The 22,834-nt window shown below is 37.1% G+C and overlaps 1 pseudogene; it reads left to right on the forward strand.

Moving 5' to 3' along the window:
- On the forward strand, positions 14,116 to 19,719 carry LOC104770106 (annotated as a pseudogene).

Consider the following 22,834-nt stretch of genomic DNA (forward strand, 5'->3'; position numbering starts at 1 on the left):
TGATGAAGGAGACTTCGATCATGAGAATGATGATTTGCTAGAGTATGAGACTTCCGACTGTCTCAAAGATGATGATTGAACATCAATTTTATTTTGTCTATGCTTTTATGATTTAGTTTCCTTCTATGTAATGGATAATTGCTTTGATTTAAGTTCAATGGATTTTATTTTATAAATTGTCTTATTAAAATCCAAAATCATTGTCCTATTTATAGAAATGGCCGAGGACATGAGTGAACTAGTAGTGGATAGTGGCTCCAGCCACACCATACTAAAAGACAAAAGATATTTCATAAATCTTATAATGAAAAGTGCAAATGTTAATACAATTGCGGGTATAGCAAATCTTATAGAAGGCTACGGCCAAGCACACATACTGTTGCCTAGCGGAACACACATTGAGTTATGTGATGCTTTATACTCACCCATCTCTAAGAGAAGCTTATTGAGCTTTAAAGACATAAGGTCAAATGGTTATCATATTGAAACCAAGGGTGAAGGATCTAAAGAGTTCCTTTACATTACAGAAAATGTGAAAGGACAAAAGAAGATCCTAGAGACTATATCTGCACTAGCCTCTGGTTTATACCATGCTAAGATTAACATGATAGAATCCAACATGGTAAAGCACAAAATGTATAAAGAAAGTTTCACTTTATGGCATGACCGGCTTGGCCATCCGGGCTCAAACATGATGCGTAAACTAATTAAGAGTTCAAAAGGACACAACCTTAAAGAAAGAAAAGTTTTCCCTAAGAATCTCACATGTGTGGCATGTGCACAAGGGAAACTTATTGTAAGACCTTCACCAGTAAAAGTCACAAAAGAGAATTTACATTTTCTGGAAAGGATACAAGGTGACATATGTGGACCAATACACCCACCAAGTGGGACATTTCGATATTTCATGGTGATGATAGATGCATCAACCAGATGGTCCCACGTATGCTTGTTATCCACGAGAAACTTAGCATTTGCTAAGCTCTTAGCTCAAATCATTCGATTAAGAGCACATTTTCTAGATTTTTCACTTAAGACTATACGTCTAGGCAATGCTGGTGAATTTACATCCCAAGCGTTTAATGATTACTGTATGTCCATGGGGGTGAGTGTGGAACATCCTGTGGCACATGTACATACACAAAACGGATTAGCTGAATCCTTCATTAAACGAATACAATTGATAGCTCAACCATTGTTAATGCGATCGAAGCTTCCTGTGTCGGCTTGGGGACACGCGGTCTTACATGCAGCTGAACTCATACGCATCAGGCCATCTAGTGAACACAAATATTCACCATCTCAACTCCTATCGGGTCAAGAGCCAGACTTATCCCATCTTAAGACATTTGGTTGTGCCGTTTATATACCAGTTGCTCCACCACAGAGAACTAAGGTGAGACCACAAAGGAGGATGGGAATATATGTTGGATATGAGTCTCCCACCATAATAAAGTATCTCGAGCCACTGACAGGAGACCTGTTCAAGGCCAGATACGCGGACTGTCAATTCGTTGAGTCCGAATTCCCTATGCTAGGTGGGGAGACCAGCAAGCTGAGCAAAGAATTGACATGGAATCAAACATCCTTAGAATGGCAAGATCCTCGAACTATAGCATGTGATGCAGAAGTTCAGAAGATTATACATCTTCAACAGCTTGCTAATCAATTGCCAGATTCCTTTGCTGACCCAAAGAGAATAACAAAATCGTACATACCAGCTTGCAATGCACCAGTACGTATTGATGTTCACAAGGAACACAATAATCAAGTTGCTACAGAGTCTACGCCACGTTTGAAACGGGGTAGACCATTAGGTTCCAAAGATAAGAATCCTCGGAAAACAAAAGGTGCAAAACAGACCAAGGCTAAAGGAATTATAAAAAAACCAGACATTGTTGTCACGGAAACTCCTAAGGCACCAAGTGAGACTCAGGACGCTGAACCTCAAGAGCCTGAAGGAGTTGACAACAATGAGATCTCAATAAACTATATTATGTCTGGAATTCAATGGAACCAAAAAGATGTCGACATTGATGATATATTTTTNCTATAGCATGTGATGCAGAAGTTCAGAAGATTATACATCTTCAACAGCTTGCTAATCAATTGCCAGATTCCTTTGCTGACCCAAAGAGAATAACAAAATCGTACATACCAGCTTGCAATGCACCAGTACGTATTGATGTTCACAAGGAACACAATAATCAAGTTGCTACAGAGTCTACGCCACGTTTGAAACGGGGTAGACCATTAGGTTCCAAAGATAAGAATCCTCGGAAAACAAAAGGTGCAAAACAGACCAAGGCTAAAGGAATTATAAAAAAACCAGACATTGTTGTCACGGAAACTCCTAAGGCACCAAGTGAGACTCAGGACGCTGAACCTCAAGAGCCTGAAGGAGTTGACAACAATGAGATCTCAATAAACTATATTATGTCTGGAATTCAATGGAACCAAAAAGATGTCGACATTGATGATATATTTTTATACAAGGTAGCACTTGAAATAAATGAGGATCATGAGCCCACATCTATATTAGAGTGCACTCAAAGCAAAGATTGGCTTAAATGGAAAGAAGCCATTGATGTGGAATTAAACTCTTTAAAGAAGAGAAGTGTGTTTGGTCCGACCTTAAAGATAACACCAGAAATTAAACCAGTTGGACACAAATGGGTCTTTGTAAGACAGAGAAATGAGAAAAACGAGATTGTGAGATACAAAGCAAGGCTCATAGCACAAGGATTCTCTCAAAGACCTGGCATAGATTATGAGGAGACATACTCCCCTGTGATGGATGCAACGACTTTTAGATATCTAATAAGTCTGGCCGTAAGAGAAAGTTTAGATTTGCGGTTAATGGATGTTGTAACTGCATATCTATACAGTCCACTGGATAATAAAATTTATATGAGATTACCAAAGGGTATAGAGNGTATTGATGTTCACAAGGAACACAATAATCAAGTTGCTACAGAGTCTACGCCACGTTTGAAACGGGGTAGACCATTAGGTTCCAAAGATAAGAATCCTCGGAAAACAAAAGGTGCAAAACAGACCAAGGCTAAAGGAATTATAAAAAAACCAGACATTGTTGTCACGGAAACTCCTAAGGCACCAAGTGAGACTCAGGACGCTGAACCTCAAGAGCCTGAAGGAGTTGACAACAATGAGATCTCAATAAACTATATTATGTCTGGAATTCAATGGAACCAAAAAGATGTCGACATTGATGATATATTTTTATACAAGGTAGCACTTGAAATAAATGAGGATCATGAGCCCACATCTATATTAGAGTGCACTCAAAGCAAAGATTGGCTTAAATGGAAAGAAGCCATTGATGTGGAATTAAACTCTTTAAAGAAGAGAAGTGTGTTTGGTCCGACCTTAAAGATAACACCAGAAATTAAACCAGTTGGACACAAATGGGTCTTTGTAAGACAGAGAAATGAGAAAAACGAGATTGTGAGATACAAAGCAAGGCTCATAGCACAAGGATTCTCTCAAAGACCTGGCATAGATTATGAGGAGACATACTCCCCTGTGATGGATGCAACGACTTTTAGATATCTAATAAGTCTGGCCGTAAGAGAAAGTTTAGATTTGCGGTTAATGGATGTTGTAACTGCATATCTATACAGTCCACTGGATAATAAAATTTATATGAGATTACCAAAGGGTATAGAACTCAAAGATAAGAAGGGTTCTAGAGACCAATACTGCATAAGGCTAGACAAATCGCTTTATGGACTGAGACAGAGTGGTCGAATGTGGTATAACCGGCTAAGTGAATATTTAGCTAAGGAAGGTTATAGGAATGACCCGATCATTCCGTGTATATTCATAAAGAAGTTCGCGAATAAGGGATTTGTGATAATAGCAGTATATGTGGATGATTTAAACATCCTCGGAACCTCTGGGGAAATCGCCCAAACTGTAGAATATCTCAAGAAAGAATTTGAGATGAAAGACCTAGGCAAGACAAAATTCTGTTTGGGATTGCAGCTTGAGTACATAAACAATGGGATCTTTGTGCATCAAAAGGCATACACAGAAAAGGTACTCAAGAGGTTTAATATGGAGCAAGCACACTCATTGACTAGCCCAATGGTTGTGAGAAGTGTAGAAGTGGATAAAGATCCATTTGCTCCTAAGAAGGACAATGAAGAAATTCTTGATCCTGAAGTGCCTTACCTCAGTGCTATAGGAGCATTAATGTTCTTGGCTAGCCACACTAGACCAGACATATGCTTTGCAGTGAACCTTCTGGCAAGATATAGTTCTTGTCCGACCATAAGGCACTGGAATGGTATTAAACATGTTCTGCGTTACCTACAAGGAACGACAGATTTTGGTTTATTTTATACTAACCATAACAAAGAAGGTTTAGTTGGTTTTGCTGATGCAGGTTATCTATCCGACCCACACAATGGTAAGTCACAAACAGGTTATGTGTTTACACACGGTGGTACTGCGATCTCTTGGCGTTCTATGAAGCAGAGTCTTGTTGCTACATCCTCAAATCACGCGGAGATCCTAGCCATACATGAAGCCAGCCGTGAGTGTGTTTGGTTGCGGTCCATGACTCAGCATATACGAGCAGACAGTGGCATGGACAAAGACAAATCAGCAACAGTCATCTATGAAGACAATACAGCCTGCATCGCACAACTCAAGTACATCAAGGGAGATCGGACGAAGCACATCCTGCCGAAGTTCTTCTACACACATGAACTACAAAAGGCCGGAGAAGTTCAAGTGGTGCAAGTTCAGTCATGCGACAACTCAGCCGATCTCTTTACCAAGGCACTACCGACAACAACATTCAGGAAGCTCACGCACCAGATTGGAATGCGGAGGCTTAAGGACCTGGAGTGATGTTTGGAACAGAGGGAGCAATGTGTGCTGTACTCTTTTTCCTTCACTAAGGTTTTGTCCCAATGGGTTTTCCTGGTAAGGTTTTAATGAGGCAGCATCCCCTAAGCACATTGCTGCGTTCCCGTCCAACACAGGTACGGTCATATCATCCAAGGGGGAGTGTTGTAAAACACTTAGTGGACTCCATCGACCGGTCCATTATCCAGTCCGTCTATACTCGGCCTATTGGCCATAATCAGTCCGCGCGCATTAGGCCCATTAGCCGAAGCCCGTCGGCGATAACATTAGTATGTCGGTTTATAGCTTAGGACTTGTAACACTATATATATGTTGTAACCTCGATTCACTATCAATAATAAGAACAAGAGATTTCTCCTAAACTCTCTAGTTTGACAACATTATTAAAAATTCGGAACTTCCACGGTTTATGAAACAAATAAAAATAAAAATATTACGTGGTTTACCTAATATAGCTGTATATATTAAAAACTACTACTATATGTAAATGGTACGAGGTGTACCGTATTTATAATTGTATACCCATCATAAAAATTAAAAATAATACCGAAAAGCAATAATACTTTTTTTTTTGTTCTTTCAGTTTTGTCGTACTACTTTCTCTAATCACTGATACCTTTTTTAACTACTCCCCCATTACCCACTAATTTGTGTTTGTGTCCATCAATCAGTCCTTATAATTATACATTTTAGTACAAACTTTTAGAGTATAAACTATTAATTCGTTATCCTTGTTTCATGTATTAATTCGTTATCCTAATTATAAACTTAATCTTATAGGGAAAAATAGGTTATTCTCTCGCAAAAGATCATACCAGCAGCACATATAAACATATACATAAAAGATCGCGTATGTGAATATCAGTGAAGTCACCGGGCGGTTCTGTGCAATGTGCATCATTGACATTGACTTTATGTATCGCGTTTTCCACCCGTTAACATAACTATCATTTGGTCCCCTCATGAAAAGAAGAGAACTCTCGTATTCATTACAGTTTTAGTTTAGTATAAAAAAACACATGAGGAAATGAGGAAGTTCACATAGACGTTGGTCTGGACTAGATAAGGCTCACCGGTGGAGTTTCCCAAGAACTCGAAATCGAATTCGTTGTGGTTAGGACCATCGGAAGACATCTGAAAACATTGTAAAACAATCCTAGTTTGACGAGTGTGAAACGTTTTTTTGCCACATCAGCAAGGGTGATTTTTGGGCGATTACAAAGGCGATCTAGGGTTTTCGTCGGCTACCCGGTGAGCCGCCGTTGGTGGTTTGGGTGATGGTGGAGAACGTTCCAGTGGTTCCGTCTCCGGTTGAAAATCAGGATGAGGAAAGGGTGGTTTTGAATGTTGACGCTGCGGTCCCAAAATCTTATGCGAAGGCTCTCGGTAGTAAGCCTGGTCTATCTAAATTTGATGTTGAGGTCTCTGTGATTGATGGTAAAGCTACAGTGGAGGTTCCAGATGCTGTGCTCCAGGATTCAATCCCTCTGTGGGAGGATTTTCTTATTGGTCGATTTCCTTCGGATGCTCTTCATGTTGCCAAGATTCATGTAATTGTGAATAAGATTTGGAATTTGGGGGACAAAAATATTAAGATTGATGTGTTTGGTGTCAATGCGACTACTGTCAAGTTTCGCATCCGTAATGGTTCGGCTAGGTTGCGGGCTCTGCGAAGAGGTATGTGGAATATATGTGGGTTGCCAATGGTTGTTTCAAAGTGGACTCCTATTGTGGAGGAAGCCCAACCTCCGATTACGTCAATGTCTCTCTGGGTTGTTATCAAAAATGTTCCCCATTCGTTGTTCACGTGGAAGGGTCTCAGCTATTTAGCTAGTCCGGTTGGTGAACCTAAGCGGCTGCATCAGGATACTGAGCTGGTAACTGATTTCGAGAAAGCAAAGGTTTTTGTTGAGGTAGATCTTTCAGTGGAGTTACCAAGGAAATGTTTTTTTTTAGTATTAAAGGCCATGAAGTTTGTGTTGAGTATGAGTACCCATGGCTCCCTGACCGCTGTGGGTTTTGTCAGAAGTGGGGTCACTCTATTTTGAGGGGTGCCTTGTCAAATTGGGGAGATCTCAATCCAAAGGGGTGACTACACCTCCAACCGTGGTTGCATCTTCACCAGTGGCTGTGGGCGCTGCTCCGGCTCTCAAGGAGGTTGTTCTCCGGTCTCCTTGTGCTTCTGAGCTTGGTCATGTAGTGAACAAGGTACAAGATTCAGGTGTGGCTGAAGCAGCTTTGGATACATCAGTGGTGATGCAACAGGATGTTGTTGACTCTGTTGTCAATGGAGACATTACAGATACTGCGGCCGAATGGACAGAAGTAAGAGGTTCTGGGAGTCGTGTTTCCCACTCTGCTAGTAAGAAACTCGAGTTTAGTCAAGCTCGAATTGACTCTCCTACTCGGTTCGATGTTCTCAAGGACGCTGCTGAGGAGGGTGAGTTCGTTCCAGAAGTGGAGCAATATGCGGTTGTCCACACTGAGCGGCCTCTGGTTTCATCGGGGGCACCACCAATAGTGGTGAAGGCAGCGGAGCTGAAGCAAGGCTCCACAACTGTCCCTTAAAGGCCAAACTTGCCCCGTAACTCGAAGAGTTCACATAAATATCTTTCAGAAACTGCTCAGTCTGCGAAGGGTACTGCCTCTCGCAACTCAACAAAGCGGAACCCCAAACTCCACTGATCATGTCTGGTTTCCTCTAGAACATTTGTGGTTTAAATAAGTCAAGTAAGCAGAATGTTATCAGAGAATGGGTTCGGCGCCAAGGTTTTCATTTTGGTTGTGTTGTTGAAACGAAGATTAAAGAGCACAGGATTGGTAGAGTAATGCGGAGGACATTTGGTAATTGGAATCTAATCTCTAATTATGAGTTTAGTAGATTGGCCAGATTATGGGTGTTGAGTGACCCTCATACCAAGATGAGGGTTTTGTATAAAAGTGGTCAAGTTATTACTTGTGAGGTGCAGCTTCCGGGTAGTACTGAGTTATTTTGGTGTTCATTTGTTTATGCTTTTAACACTGTGGAGGAGAGACAGGAACTTTGGCACAACATTAAGCAACAACAAGATCTCGCTTTGCTTCACGGTAAGGTGTGGCTTGTCTTTGGCTATTTTAATGAAACGGTCGACATATCTGACCACTCGAATAGTGATATGACTCCTTTTGTGACTTCGGGGATGCGAGATTTCATGGAAGTGATTAGATATTGTTCTTTCCTTGAGCTAAAGGTTCACGGTCCGGTTTTCACGTGGTCAAATAAACGTGACAGTGGTCTCATTTACAAGAAGTTAGATAGAGTTTTGCACAATGTGCAATGGTCTACCATTTATCCTCTTTCTTACTATGTGATGGAGTCGGGAGGGTGCTCAGATCATCTTCGTGGGAAGATTTATTTGGACCCTACAGCTCATAAACCAAAGAGCCCTTTTAAGTTCACGAATGTGATGGCTACTCAGGATGAGTTTTTGCCTCTGTTGGAAGACTATTGGCAGCCCTTGCCAGGTTTGTACCCATCTACCTCGGCTTTGTTTCGTCTATCAAAGAAGCTCAAGGGTTTGAAGCCTTCTCTCCGTGAGCTTGGTCGTACCAAGTTGTCAAATATTTATGGTCGAGCAGCTGATGCTTATGAGGATCTGTGTGCAAAGCAGCTAGTCTCTTTATCCACCCCTTCACCACTGGCCACCATGGCTGAATCTGTTGCATTGACTCGTTGGGAGAGAGTGTCTGCACTTGAAGAAGCTTATCTACGACAGCGTTCTAAGTTGCATTGGCTGCAAGTGGGTGACAAAAATAATAAGGCCTTCTATAATGCCATTAGAGAGCGTTTGGCTCAGAATTTGATTCAGGAGGTGGTGGATCCACATGGTGTGTCTCTCACAAAGCTGGAGGACATTTAAGCTGAGGGTGTCAGATTTTTTAGTCAGTTGTTAACTACCACTCCCACGGAGTTCACAGGGATGTCAGTGGAGACTCTTTGTCGCCTACTGCCATTCCGGTGCACTCCTGAAGATCAGTCTCAGTTGCTTTTGGCGGTATCAGAGGAGGAGGTGAAGCGGGTTCTCTTCTCTATGCCTCTAAATAAATCTCCTGGCCCTGATGGGTTCACTGTTGAGTTTTTCCAAGCTGTTTGGCCTGTTGTTGGCGCTAATCTCACCAATGTGGTTCAATCTTTTTTCCAGTTTGGGTTTCTTCCAACTGGTGTGAATATGACAATTTTGGCACTTATCCCAAAGGTCCAGGACTCTTGTGAGATGAAGGATTATAGGCCGATTTCTTGCTGTAATGTCATTTACAAGCTCATCTCTAAGCTTTTAGCGGATCGCTTGCAGACAATCCTCCCTAGTTTTATAGCTCCAAACCAATCAGCGTTTATTAAAGATAGGCTTCTGATGGAGAATTTATTGCTTGCTACTGAGTTGGTAAAGGATTATCACAAGGAGGATGTGTCCTCTCGTTGTGCGATGAAGATTGATATATCCAAAGCGTTTGATTCGATGCAGTGGCAGTTTCTGTTTAATGTTCTTGACGCTCTGAACCTTCCGGAGCAGTTTACTCATTGGATTCGCCTCTGTGTCACTTCGGCTTCTTTTTCTGTTCAGATAAACGGGGAGTTGGCTGGGTTTTTTAAGAGTACGAGAGGGCTGAGGCAAGGGTGTTCTCTATCCCCATACTTGTTCGTGATATGTATGAATGTGCTCTCTGCTTTGTTAGATAAAGCATCTGTTGACAGGAAGTTTGGTTATCACCCTCGTTGTAGGGGCCTTGGTTTAACCCATCTTTGTTTTGCGGATGACATTATGGTCTTCTCTGATGGTGAGATCTCCTCTATGGAGGGAATTCTGGAGGTTTTTTGGGAATTTGAAGCAGCTTTGGGACTAAGTATTAGTCTACCAAAGTCCACTTTATTCTTGGCTGGTGTCTCTCCTAATACGCGTCAGGCGGTTTTAGCTCAATTTCCTTTTGCTAGTGGCACTTTACCGGTCTGTTACCTGGGTCTTCCTCTGCTCACTAAACGGATGTCTCTCTCTGACTGTCTCCCTCTTATTGAAAAGATTCGCAGCCGAATAGGCTCTTGACAGAGTCGGTTTCTCTCATTTGCAGACCGGTTGCAACTGTTGCAGTTGGTGATATCCAGTCTCACGAATTTCTGGATCTCTGCGTTTAGGCTGCCTAGTGCGTGTGTTCAAGAGATTGAACGCATTTGCTCTGCGTTTCTTTGGTCAGGTCCGGAGCTCAGTACCAGAAAAAGTAAAGTTGCATGGATTGACGTTTGCTTACCCAAGTCAAAGGGTGGTCTAGGCTTGCGGTCGTTAGTAGAGGCTAATAAGGTGAGCTGTTTCAAACTTATCTGGCGGCTTGTTTCTTGTAACACATCTTTATGGGTTAACTGGGTGAAACGTGAACTGCTCCGCTCTGCTTCTTTTTGGTCGATCCCTGCTAACACCACTCAGGGTAGTTGGATGTGGAGGAAACTTTTGAAGTTTAGACCTTAGGCTAAGTTTTTTCCTCTATGGTTGTTCATAATGGTCAGCAAACATCTTTCTGGTACGATCACTGGTGTCCGCTGGGAAGGTTGTTTGACGTTTTGGGCAATCGGGGTTTTATCTCTCTTGGTATCCCTGCCGCCGCCACGGTAGCCTCAGTCCTTGCGTCTCACCGTAGACGCACTCATCGTGATCAGTTTCTAAATGATATTGAATTAGAGATTGACCACCTTCGCTCTAGTAACACATCGCGAGCTTCCTCTCCGGCCATGGATGTCGCCTTATGGCGCCACTCCACCGGTAAGCTCCTCCCTCGATTTTCATCCTCAGACACATGGTTGCAAATCCGTCAACCAAAGCCACGGGTTCCTTGGTTCAAAGTGGTCTGGTATGTTGGAGCTGTTCCCAAATTCTCTTTTATGCTTTGGCTGGCAGTCAAGAATCGACTTACAACAGGAGATGGTATGGTGTTATGGAATAGAGGTGTTGCCACGTCCTGTGGTTTTTGCCAAGCTCCGTTGGAGACCTTAGAGCATCTCTTTTTTGGATGTTCTTACTCCTCTCGGATTTGGGCGGGGCTAACTCGCAACCTTCTTCGTCATCACTACACCTCTCAATTCACCCAGTTACTTCCGCTTCTCTCCTCCTCTATCTTCAATGGAGCTACTCGCTTTCTTCTGCGTTTCATTTTTCAGGCTGCAATCCACACCATCTGGTGCGAGAGAAACAAAAGACGGCATGGGGAGCATCCCACTTCTGCGGCTCAACTTACCCGGACTCTTGATCGCATAGTACGCAACAGGCTGCTCTCTCTTCAAAGCCTCACTCCTCACAAGCTGAAGGATGGGCTCCAAGTCTGGCTTCAATTACGTGTTTAGTTTACTTCTTCTTGTTTTTTCAACACATTCTTTAAACATAGGATGCATTCACTGTACAAAGGACTTTTTTTGATCTGAATAAAATTTAACATTCATTCACAAAAAAAAAAAGAAGAGAACTTACTATAACTGAAGCCTCAAGGTTAAAAAAAAGAAGCACTCTTCATATAATAATAGGAGCCAGGAGGTACATAAGGACATGATTACTGGTAAATTCTCTAAGAGTTGCTCAATATATAGTATTTTAATATTTATTATAAAAATTAATTAAAAAAATAATTTGGTCCATTAATAGTTGGCCAGCTGTATAGAAACGGTTCTACAGATGCTTGTGGGGGTAACGTTTCCATTCTCTCTCCTTATTTTTCTCATCCTCTCTCTTTTTTTACTAATATTTAATTATTATTAATTAAAGAGTAATTCAAAGAGAACCCACCAGTAATCATGGTCTAAGGAAGGGATTGCTCTGGTGAAACAAAATTACAAAATCTCGATGTAGTTCTAATTCTCCATTACATCATTCTATCGGTCATGACTTGAATTAAATTAAGTTGACCCAATAATCTTAACCTATTTTGACACTCTTAGTATAATATTAGATACTTTTAGTCATCTATACTATTTTTGTAGCAGTTTTTGTTCAAAAATATTTTTTGGAAAATTTTTACATTTAATGCATTGATTTTAATATTAGTTACCAAAACTTCAAAATTAATTATAGGTAGGATTTAAAAAAATAAGGAAATCTTTCTACCTCATTCAAACATAAATATATGATTTTCTTTCATTTTTATTTGAATTATATTTAAATTATCTTGAATTATCCTATAATACATTTAGTTAATAAAAATTGTGATTTTTTTCCTGCATATGATGTAATACAAAATTTTAAAAACGGACATATATTACTCAATTGATGAATAAAAAATATGGGTACAATATCCAACATCGTCTAAAAAATTGGACAATGGTTTAGAGTCATACTATAAAAGAGACCAAAAAGATTCTGAATACAAATGAGTAGAAACCTTGATTTATTAGACATTCAAACTTTAAAAACTTTTATTTGGTTTATTCCAGTTTTTTATTTTAAAGATTTTTAATATGAAAAATATTTAAAACTTTTAAAAAGTTAAATATGATAAATATTATACCGTAGATACACAATAAATATTAAAAATTAAGATGATATAGTGTGATCTCGGGACGGGGTTATATAGCGGAACGAGTTTTATCGATATTTATATAAATTAAAAAATATCATTAATTGGGTGTTACAAGGGTAAAACATCATTTCATTATTTTGTTATCACTGTCAGTATCAGAGAATAGACATATCTAATTAAATTAATTAAATAAATATTGTGTAAAAAATAAATTATATTGCGGTATTATAGGAGTTATTTAACAATTATTATATAATTATAACATATTTAACCAACAAATACAACTTATAATTTAAATATTTTAGTTATAAATAATTTTGCTACGCGGTGTACCGTGGGTCCTAATCTAGTTATCTATTAAAACAAAAGTTAACTAGAACATTAGATAATTTTATATATTTTATTCATTTTTTTCTATATTTTATTAATTTCATAATATTGATGAGAATTCAGTTAAAACTTATTGCAAACATCAATAAAAATTCAGCTAGATGGGGAAGTGTCTTTAGTCAAGTGGTTACAGCACCACCTCTGCGACCGATCCCACCGGAGCTCGACTCCACTAAGTTGCGTTACCCCGCGTAATAGGGTTTGACTATGAATCGGGCCTTGTCGATTCAATGATGACAAAAAAAAAAATTCAGCTAGATACAACCAGATTTCTCAGTTACTATTTTAAATCCAAAATTTAGAATATAGTTCTAATCCTCCACTACATCATCCTACGGTAAGTTGAGAAATCATTTGAAAGGATTTTTTTTGGTTTATGGATTTAGAAATCTAATAAAGCACTGTTGTTATTGAACTTTTGATTTTAAAATTGGAAAAAATGTCATAAAAATCTCCACCTTTTAAATTTGAGACATTTTAATCACCAACTTTTAGGATGCCATTTTAAGCACAAATTTTATGTTGATATGACAATAAAATAGCAAAGTTTTATTGACCACGCCGTTTTAGGCATGACGTTTATTAAATTCCTAACCCTAGAAAAAACTCCCAAATTTTCTCTATAATACCAACATCTCTTATGCAATTTCTCTGTTCCAATGAGTTCAAGTTCAAGCTTTGACACATCTGGTTGCGTCGGTTTGTGTGGTGTGTCATTGATGATGTAAAGAGAATTTAGGGTTTTCTTTATAGTGTTATAGATTTGTGAAATTATAATCGATTTGGGGATTTAGTTTCTTCAGTTTGATAAACGATGTTGTTTTTGACGTTAAAAACGTGGTCGTCTATGCAGAACGGTAGCAGATTATGTATAATTTACCCTATTTTTGAAATATTTAACAGAGAACAAACGTGGTGTCTAAAACGGCAAGGTCAACAAATTAAACTTTGCTATTTTATAGCCAAATCAATGGAAAATTTATGATTAAAATAACATCTTGAAAGTTGGTGATTAAAACATCCTAAATTTGAAAGTTGAGGATTTTTACGACATTTTTTCCTTTTAAAATTATTGTTCGAATATTATATATTCATTAATGTTTAAATATTAGTTAAAATATGTATTGTTTGATCACTGATTGTTATTCAAATTTTTAAATTTACAGAATGTTTTAAATGTATTTAAAATTATTTGAAAAATAATATTATTAAAACATGTTACAGTACATTCAAATTCATATATTTAACATTAAAATTAACAAAAAAAATTCAAATATGAATAAAAAAAGAATTTGGTTCAGCTTTTTGTTGGGTTTTCGTTACGGAAGATAGATTGGGACTTGGGAGTCATGAGTTGGAGAACTGAGAGAGATGGAACCACCACCAGCTGCTCGTGTAGCGACGCCGATGATGGCCGATTGTAGCCACAGCGTCAACATCATCTGCGAGGATACAGTACTTCAGTCCTTTGTCAGCCACCTCTCGGCCGCTTTACGCAGGGAAGGCATCTCTGTGTTTGTGGATGCGTGCGGATTGCAGGAAATCAGATCCTTCTCCGTCGAACAGAATCAGACGGTGTTGACAGATGGAGCTAGGGTTTTCGTGGTGGTTATTTCCGACGAGAGGGAGTTAGACGATCCTCTGTTCTTTGAGGTTATCAAGGGTTGGAGAAACAACAGCCACGTGGTGGTTCCAGTGTTCTACGGCCTCGATCCATTGACCCAAGTTGACGGGTGGGCAAATACTTGGCTGGAGTTCGAAAATTTAACCAGCCACCATTCAAGGTTCCTTATACATATATTGCTTCTTTTACACCCTTTACATAATCATTTGCTGGTAATGTTGTTAAGAGATTAGTTTGTGTATTTGCATTGATTTGATAATTCAGTCACAGTCAATGTATCTAAAATTTTGGTTCGATTAGTCTCTTTAGTTTCACTTAAAAAGAGGTTAAGAACTTGAGTTAAAATGATACATTGTGGGTTTTTTTTCTTTCTTTGGGTAGGATCTCAAACAATAAGGTACTTACGGACTCCGAACTAGTGGAAGAGATCGTAAGAGATGTTTATGGGAAGCTTTATCCTACAGAACGAGTTGGAATTACTCGAGGCTACTAGAGATAGAAGAGTTGCTTTACAAGCAACATAGTAGGGACGTCCGAAGCATAGGAATTTGGGGTATGCCTGGCATAGGCAAGACCACGCTTGCTAAAGCAGTCTTTAATCACATGTCCACTGATTATGATGCTTCTTGCTTCATTGAAAATTTTGACGAAGCGTTTCATAAGGAAGGACTCCACGGTTTGTTCAAAGAAAGAATTGGTAAACTTCTGATGGAAGAGTTTGACATAAAGAGTTTGTGTATCATGAGACCGAGCCTCCATAGAGACAAACTATACGACAAAAGGATTCTTCTTGTTCTAGATGATGTTTGCGATTCTTTGGCTGCAGAGTCCTTTCTTAAAAGGCTTGATTGGTTTGGTCCCGGAAGCCTTACCATCATAACCTCCATAGATAAACAAGTGTTTGCGTTTTGTCAGATCTATCATATATACAAGGTTCAAGGTTTAAATACACACGAGGCTCTGCAGCTATTTTCCCAAAGCGCATTTGGAAGAAACGAGCCAGAGAAGAATGACATGGAACTGTCGATGAAGGTGGTTGACTATGTTAATGGAAACCCGTTAGCTCTCAGCATTTACGGCCGAGAGCTAGTGGGGAAGAAGTCAGAAATGGAGACTGCATTTTTCGAGCTAAAGCAATGTCTTCCCCTAAAGATTCAGGATGTGCTTAAAAACGCTTATAGTTCACTTAGCGACGATGAGAAGAACATTGTTTTGGACATTGCTTTTTTCTTCAAGGGAGAAACGGTCAACTATGTGGTGCAAATGCTTGAGGGATGTCATTACTTTCCACGCGTCACAATCGATGTTCTTGTGGACAAGTGTGTGTTAACTATTTCAGAAAGCACTGTGCAAATGAATAATCTGATCCAAGACTCATGTCAAGAAATCTTCAATGGAGAAACTGAGAGCTGCGCCAGAATGTGGGAACCTTCCAGAATCAGATATCTGCTAGAATATGATGAACTTGAAGCAAGTGGTGAAACCAACGCAACGCCTAAATGTGGTCTGGTCCGTCAAATTCTACTATATATGCATTACCTAAGTTGCTCTATTAAGGCGAGCCTAACGTATTGATCCATCAATTTTTCTTGTTCTCTCAGGTCGCTGAACACATCGTAAGCATAATCCTGGACACTTCAAACTTGAAATTCGATGTCAAGCACGATGCATTCAAGAATATGTTCAATCTCAAATTCCTGAAGATATACAGTTCATGCTCTCAATATACTTCTGGACTCAAATTTCCGAAGGGCCTCGATTCTCTTCCTTGTGAGCTAAGGCTCCTCCACTGGGAGAGCTACCCCATGCAATCCTTGCCTCAAGATTTGACTGTCGGCACCTTGTTGAGCTCAGTATGCCTTACAGCCAGCTCCACAAACTCGGGGCAAGAATCAAGGTAGGCTAAGTCTGGATATTTAATCTGCAACCTCACTTAAAACATTACTGTGTCATTCATTTTCAATTTTATTATATTTTCAGGACCTCAAGATGCTAAAGAGGCTCATTCTTTGTCACTCTTTGCAGCTAGTTGAATGTGACATACTAATATATGCTCAAAATATCGAGCTAATTGATCTTCAAGGTTGTACAGGATTACAAAGATTTCCAGACACAAGTCAATTACAAAATCTCCGGGTTGTAAATCTCTCAGGTTGCACAGGGATCCAAAGTTTTTCAGGGGTTCCACCAAATATAGAGGAATTACATCTCCAAGGAACTCATATAAGGGAAATTCCAATATCCAATGCGACCCTCTCCCCCAAGGTTAAGCTGGACAGGAAAAAGCTTTTGAATCTTCTAGAAAACTTCTCGGATGTTGAGCATATCGATTTGGAGTGTGTAACAAATCTAGCTAAAGTTACCTCATATAATCAAGGTATGAGCAAGCTTGTCTGCTTGAATATGAAATATTGCTCCCATTTGCGAAGCCTTCCTGACATGGTCAGTTTAGAATCTCTCGAAGTTCTTTATCTATCTGGCTGTTCAGAGCTTGAGGAAATTAAGGATTTCCCAAGAAACTTGAGAAAACTATATCTTGGTGGCACCGCCATAGTAGAATTGCCACAGCTTCCCAAAAGTTTAGAATTCTTGAATGCTCATGGTTGTAAGCATTTGAAGTCAATTAATTTGAATTTTGAGCAGCTTCCTAGGCACTTCATCTTCAGTAATTGTTTCAAATTATCTTCACAAGTGAACGCTAAGCTCTTAGAGAAAGGTCTGGTACCAAGTTTAGCAAGAGCAAAAGAAGAGGTTTTTGCAATTTTTCTATGGCTCTCTTTCAGACGTGCATATATTCTCATGCACACATGTAAACTCATTACATTTGGCCTTTGCTTGAACAGGAACTCATCAAAGCACCTGAAGCCATCATCTGTATTCCTATAGACGCACGTCAGAGATCCTCCTTTCGCTTGCAAGCAGGTCCAAATGCAATGCAAGACTTACGTCCGTGGATGCGAAAACCTATCTCAGGCTTTGGTATGTCAGTTGTAGTATCATTTCAAGATGATTACCACAATGACGTAGGCCTTCGCATTAGATGTGTAGCTACATGGAAGACCAGGAACAACCGGCCTGATAGAATAATACAGAGATATTTTCAATGTTGGGCTCCTACTGAAGCTCCAAAAGTTGAAGAAGATCACATATTTGTCTTCTATGACACCAAACTGCATCCTAGTGATGGTGAAGAAAACCACATCAATCTGTGGGCTCATGAAGTCAAATTTGAATTCCACACAGTGAGTGGGGAAAACAATCCTCTAGGTGCTAGTTGCAAGGTGACTGAATGTGGTGTCGAGGTAATTACGGCTCCATCAGGTGATACTATTAACATTATTGAGGAGGAGGATACTCAGCCTAGAAAGTCAGTGGAAACTATAAACATTATTGAGGAGGAAGATACTCTGCCCACAAAACCAGAGGAAACTATAAACATTATTGAGGAGGAGGATACTCTGCCCACGAAGCCAGAGGAAACAAATCGTTCTCTTTCATCTAGCGAACCACAGAATATTTTTAGTATGCCTAGTAAGGTAGGTGGTTTTCCCCTGTCGTCCAAAAACTTTAAATTTAGTAGAAGGCGCCCCAGAGCGTTAGGGCATTAATAGAGAGTCAAAGGAGATAGAAGAAAGAAATTATGCGTTAGGAAAGGCATTAATAGAGTCAAAAGGAGAACATGCGTTAGAAAAATCCCTAATAATCTCAAAGGAGATACTGTAGAAAAGACATAGCAAGCGAACGAATATAGACAAATAAAGTAAGAAAAAAATAGTGTCAAAAGTAAGGGTTAAAAGAAAGCAAGTGAATGGTGAATCCTCTTAGGTAACATGGGATTTTCCATTACGCCCGGTTTGTTATTCTCTGTGTTCTCGGTTTGTTAATGTTTTGTTTAATGAATGATCTCTCAAAGTTTCCTTACAAATGGATTTTACAGGGTGAGAAAGAAGAATGTGCCTATTTCATAAGAACCGGTCATTGTAAATTCGGTTCAGCCTGTCGGTATCACCATCCTGTATCTCCTGCTGTACAAGCTCCATCCGTTCCTCCAACGCAGCAATACGGAGTAGTTCTACCAAGGCCTCAGCTTTTACCAGGCTCATATGTTCCAAGCCCTTACGTTTACGGTCCAATGGTTCTTCGCCCCGGTATGGCCCCATTCTCGGGCTGGAACCCTCACCCGGTAATGCTCTAAAGAATTCGTATTCGTTTTAATTATTCTTTCTCTCTATTGTTATGGGGTTTACTAAGTGCAATACCTTGGCCTGGGACTCAGCCTTCAATGGGAACCAGCTCTGTTTATGGAATTCCCTCGTTATCTCCTGTAGCTGCATTTCGATCCTATCCATCTTCTACCGATATTTCAAATAAAGAACAAACTTTTCCTCAGCGGCCTGAACAACCCGAGTGTCAATACTTTATGAGAACCGGAAATTGTAAATTCGGATCCTCTTGCAAATTTCATCATCCTATGAAAGCAGCATCGCCCAAGGCCATTGGCCTTCCACTTCGTCCTGTAAGTCTTATATATTAGCTTATATACCCCATTAATACATGAAAATTTCCTTCATGAAATGCTCATGATCAAGAGTAGAGTTTTAGTGATGACATATGAGAAGTTCATATCGAAACTCTCTGTTTCTTGATGTGATCAAGATTCAAGAAACTCTTTTTTTTTTTCTCACCTACATTTGTCGCGCCACAAAAACAACTCAGTGGTAGATTTATCATATTTCGACATTTAAGTTTTTTTTTTTTTGCAATTTCATTCTTCTTTCTATAGCTACTACAGTATTATGCATCTGATAACAAAAAGAAAGCTAATAGTAATGACTTTTGCAGGGAGTAGCGCCATGCAGTCACTTTGCAAAACACGGGATTTGCAAGTTTGGCCCTGCCTGCAAATTTGACCACTCCATGGGCTCTTCTTCACTAAGACACAACCCATCCACTTCTTCACTCACGGACATGCCCGTTGCGCCTTACCCTACGGGGTCCTCTCCGCTCGGTAAGCTAGCTCCATCATCATACTCGTCTGACCAACGCACGGAGATTCTCTCTTCCAGCTCTATTAAAGCTATAACCACAACTGGTGGCTCAGAAACTGTGGGCTCTGGAGCCGTGGCTGATTCTGTGTGGGGCGCAAAAAAATTCTATAATTAGTAATAATAAATTATATAAAATAACTATTTAATAAATTACCTTTAATGTATTTAAAACATGAACTCCAAAAAGTCATCAAATTTTTAAGAAATACTAGGATAGTATCTACGCTACACTGCGGGTTGATTTTTGCTGTTTTTTTTTATTATTTTGTTGTGTTTTTTGCTTTTGTTATTTTTTTTTAATTTGGTTGTGTAGTATTTTTTCTTATATTGTTTTGTTTTTGTTGTTTTTTTGTGTTTTGTTTTTGTAGGATTTTTTTGTATTTTGTTGGTCATTTTGGTTTTTTTTAATTGATATTTACTGTTCTTGTTTGTTTTGGTTTTGTTGTTTTTTGGTTTTTTTTGTTTTTTTTACTTTAGTATGTGAATATTCAATTTGGAAACATAAAAGGGCTTGTTGTCTCAAAAATTAAAAATCATAGAAGGCCTTTGGGCCGGCCCAGTATTGTAGAGTAAGATATGTATCTATATATACATTTTTGGAGATATTTAGCAAATAAATCTTGAAGTTAGAACTCAATTACAAGCATGCCATTGACATTAAATAATTAATTTAATAAACAAATTAATTTTATCTATATTCGATTTTTTTTATAGAAACTAAGTGTTTTAAAAGGTAACAAACATAATTGTAAATGTATACAAATTTTATTTCTTTATTTTATAAAGAAGTGAATGAAGAGGTTCACCCCTAGGTGGTGAACCCAAGTATTGTTTTTTACTTGATAACAATTTGAAAATTGATTTAATAAAAAATGACTTTTAGCCTCATATACTATATTTTACTTTCACGGGTTTCGTATGATGAGTTTTTGCGGATTAAAAATCTTTGAACATGTTGTGTGATCCGCCTAACATGGCGGTTTGAACTATAGAACCAACACTAAAATTATTAGTTTATTTCATATACTATAGATTTGTAGTCATAGTCTAGAAAATTAACTTATAAATTATTTAGTATATGAACTACCAAAATATTACACATACTACAACATATTCTTAATATTCAAAAAAAAAAAAAATTGTATACACATAAAAATATACACTAAAATACCATATAGGCATATACCTCTGTTTAATTATAGAAAATAAAACTAAGTGTTTCAAAATTTTGTATTCTATCTAATAACAAATTTAATGTAATTAGGTTCTAAACTGTATAAAATGTAAGAAGAAGAAAAAACATACTAAACAAAATTATAAATTAATGTATTTTAAAAGTTAATTAATTAAGAATTTGAAAACTAAATATATATATATATATATATATATATACAGTTTTAGAGACATTTAGCAAATAAATCATGAAGTTAGAACCTATTTACAAGCATGCCGTTGACATTAAATAATTAATTTAATAAACAAATTAATTTTACCTATATTCGCTTTTTTTATAGAAACTAAGTGTTTTAAAATGTAACAAACATAATTGTAAATGTATACAGATTTTATTTCTTTATTTTATAAGAAGGTGAATGAAGAGGTTCACCCCTAGGAGGTGAATCCAAGTATCCTACTATATTAATTGAGAAGTACAAATATGAAACTAACCTTAAAATGTGTAAAAAATTACATTCAATTGCCAATAGAAAAAATTAATTAAGCTTAATTAACTAATTTAAATAAATATAATTAAATTAAAAATAAAAAAAACTCATATATCAATTATTAAAAAATCTAAAAAAATCTACAAAANCACTAAAATTATTAGTTTATTTCATATACTATAGATTTGTAGTCATAGTCTAGAAAATTAACTTATAAATTATTTAGTATATGAACTACCAAAATATTACACATACTACAACATATTCTTAATATTCAAAAAAAAAAAAAATTGTATACACATAAAAATATACACTAAAATACCATATAGGCATATACCTCTGTTTAATTATAGAAAATAAAACTAAGTGTTTCAAAATTTTGTATTCTATCTAATAACAAATTTAATGTAATTAGGTTCTAAACTGTATAAAATGTAAGAAGAAGAAAAAACATACTAAACAAAATTATAAATTAATGTATTTTAAAAGTTAATTAATTAAGAATTTGAAAACTAAATATATATATATATATATATATATATACAGTTTTAGAGACATTTAGCAAATAAATCATGAAGTTAGAACCTATTTACAAGCATGCCGTTGACATTAAATAATTAATTTAATAAACAAATTAATTTTACCTATATTCGCTTTTTTTATAGAAACTAAGTGTTTTAAAATGTAACAAACATAATTGTAAATGTATACAGATTTTATTTCTTTATTTTATAAGAAGGTGAATGAAGAGGTTCACCCCTAGGAGGTGAATCCAAGTATCCTACTATATTAATTGAGAAGTACAAATATGAAACTAACCTTAAAATGTGTAAAAAATTACATTCAATTGCCAATAGAAAAAATTAATTAAGCTTAATTAACTAATTTAAATAAATATAATTAAATTAAAAATAAAAAAAACTCATATATCAATTATTAAAAAATCTAAAAAAATCTACAAAAATATTTTCTCTCTCTAATAAATTATGGATGAAATTACTAATTATTTTAAAAAAAATATATATAAACTAATCAGAATTTTAAAAACTAAGACTTTATATCCAAGTATACAGTACAATTGNATATAGGCATATACCTCTGTTTAATTATAGAAAATAAAACTAAGTGTTTCAAAATTTTGTATTCTATCTAATAACAAATTTAATGTAATTAGGTTCTAAACTGTATAAAATGTAAGAAGAAGAAAAAACATACTAAACAAAATTATAAATTAATGTATTTTAAAAGTTAATTAATTAAGAATTTGAAAACTAAATATATATATATATATATATATATATATACAGTTTTAGAGACATTTAGCAAATAAATCATGAAGTTAGAACCTATTTACAAGCATGCCGTTGACATTAAATAATTAATTTAATAAACAAATTAATTTTACCTATATTCGCTTTTTTTATAGAAACTAAGTGTTTTAAAATGTAACAAACATAATTGTAAATGTATACAGATTTTATTTCTTTATTTTATAAGAAGGTGAATGAAGAGGTTCACCCCTAGGAGGTGAATCCAAGTATCCTACTATATTAATTGAGAAGTACAAATATGAAACTAACCTTAAAATGTGTAAAAAATTACATTCAATTGCCAATAGAAAAAATTAATTAAGCTTAATTAACTAATTTAAATAAATATAATTAAATTAAAAATAAAAA

This window comes from Camelina sativa, chromosome 20 (genome assembly GCF_000633955.1).
Source record: "Camelina sativa cultivar DH55 chromosome 20, Cs, whole genome shotgun sequence".
Lineage (NCBI taxonomy): Eukaryota > Viridiplantae > Streptophyta > Magnoliopsida > Brassicales > Brassicaceae > Camelina > Camelina sativa.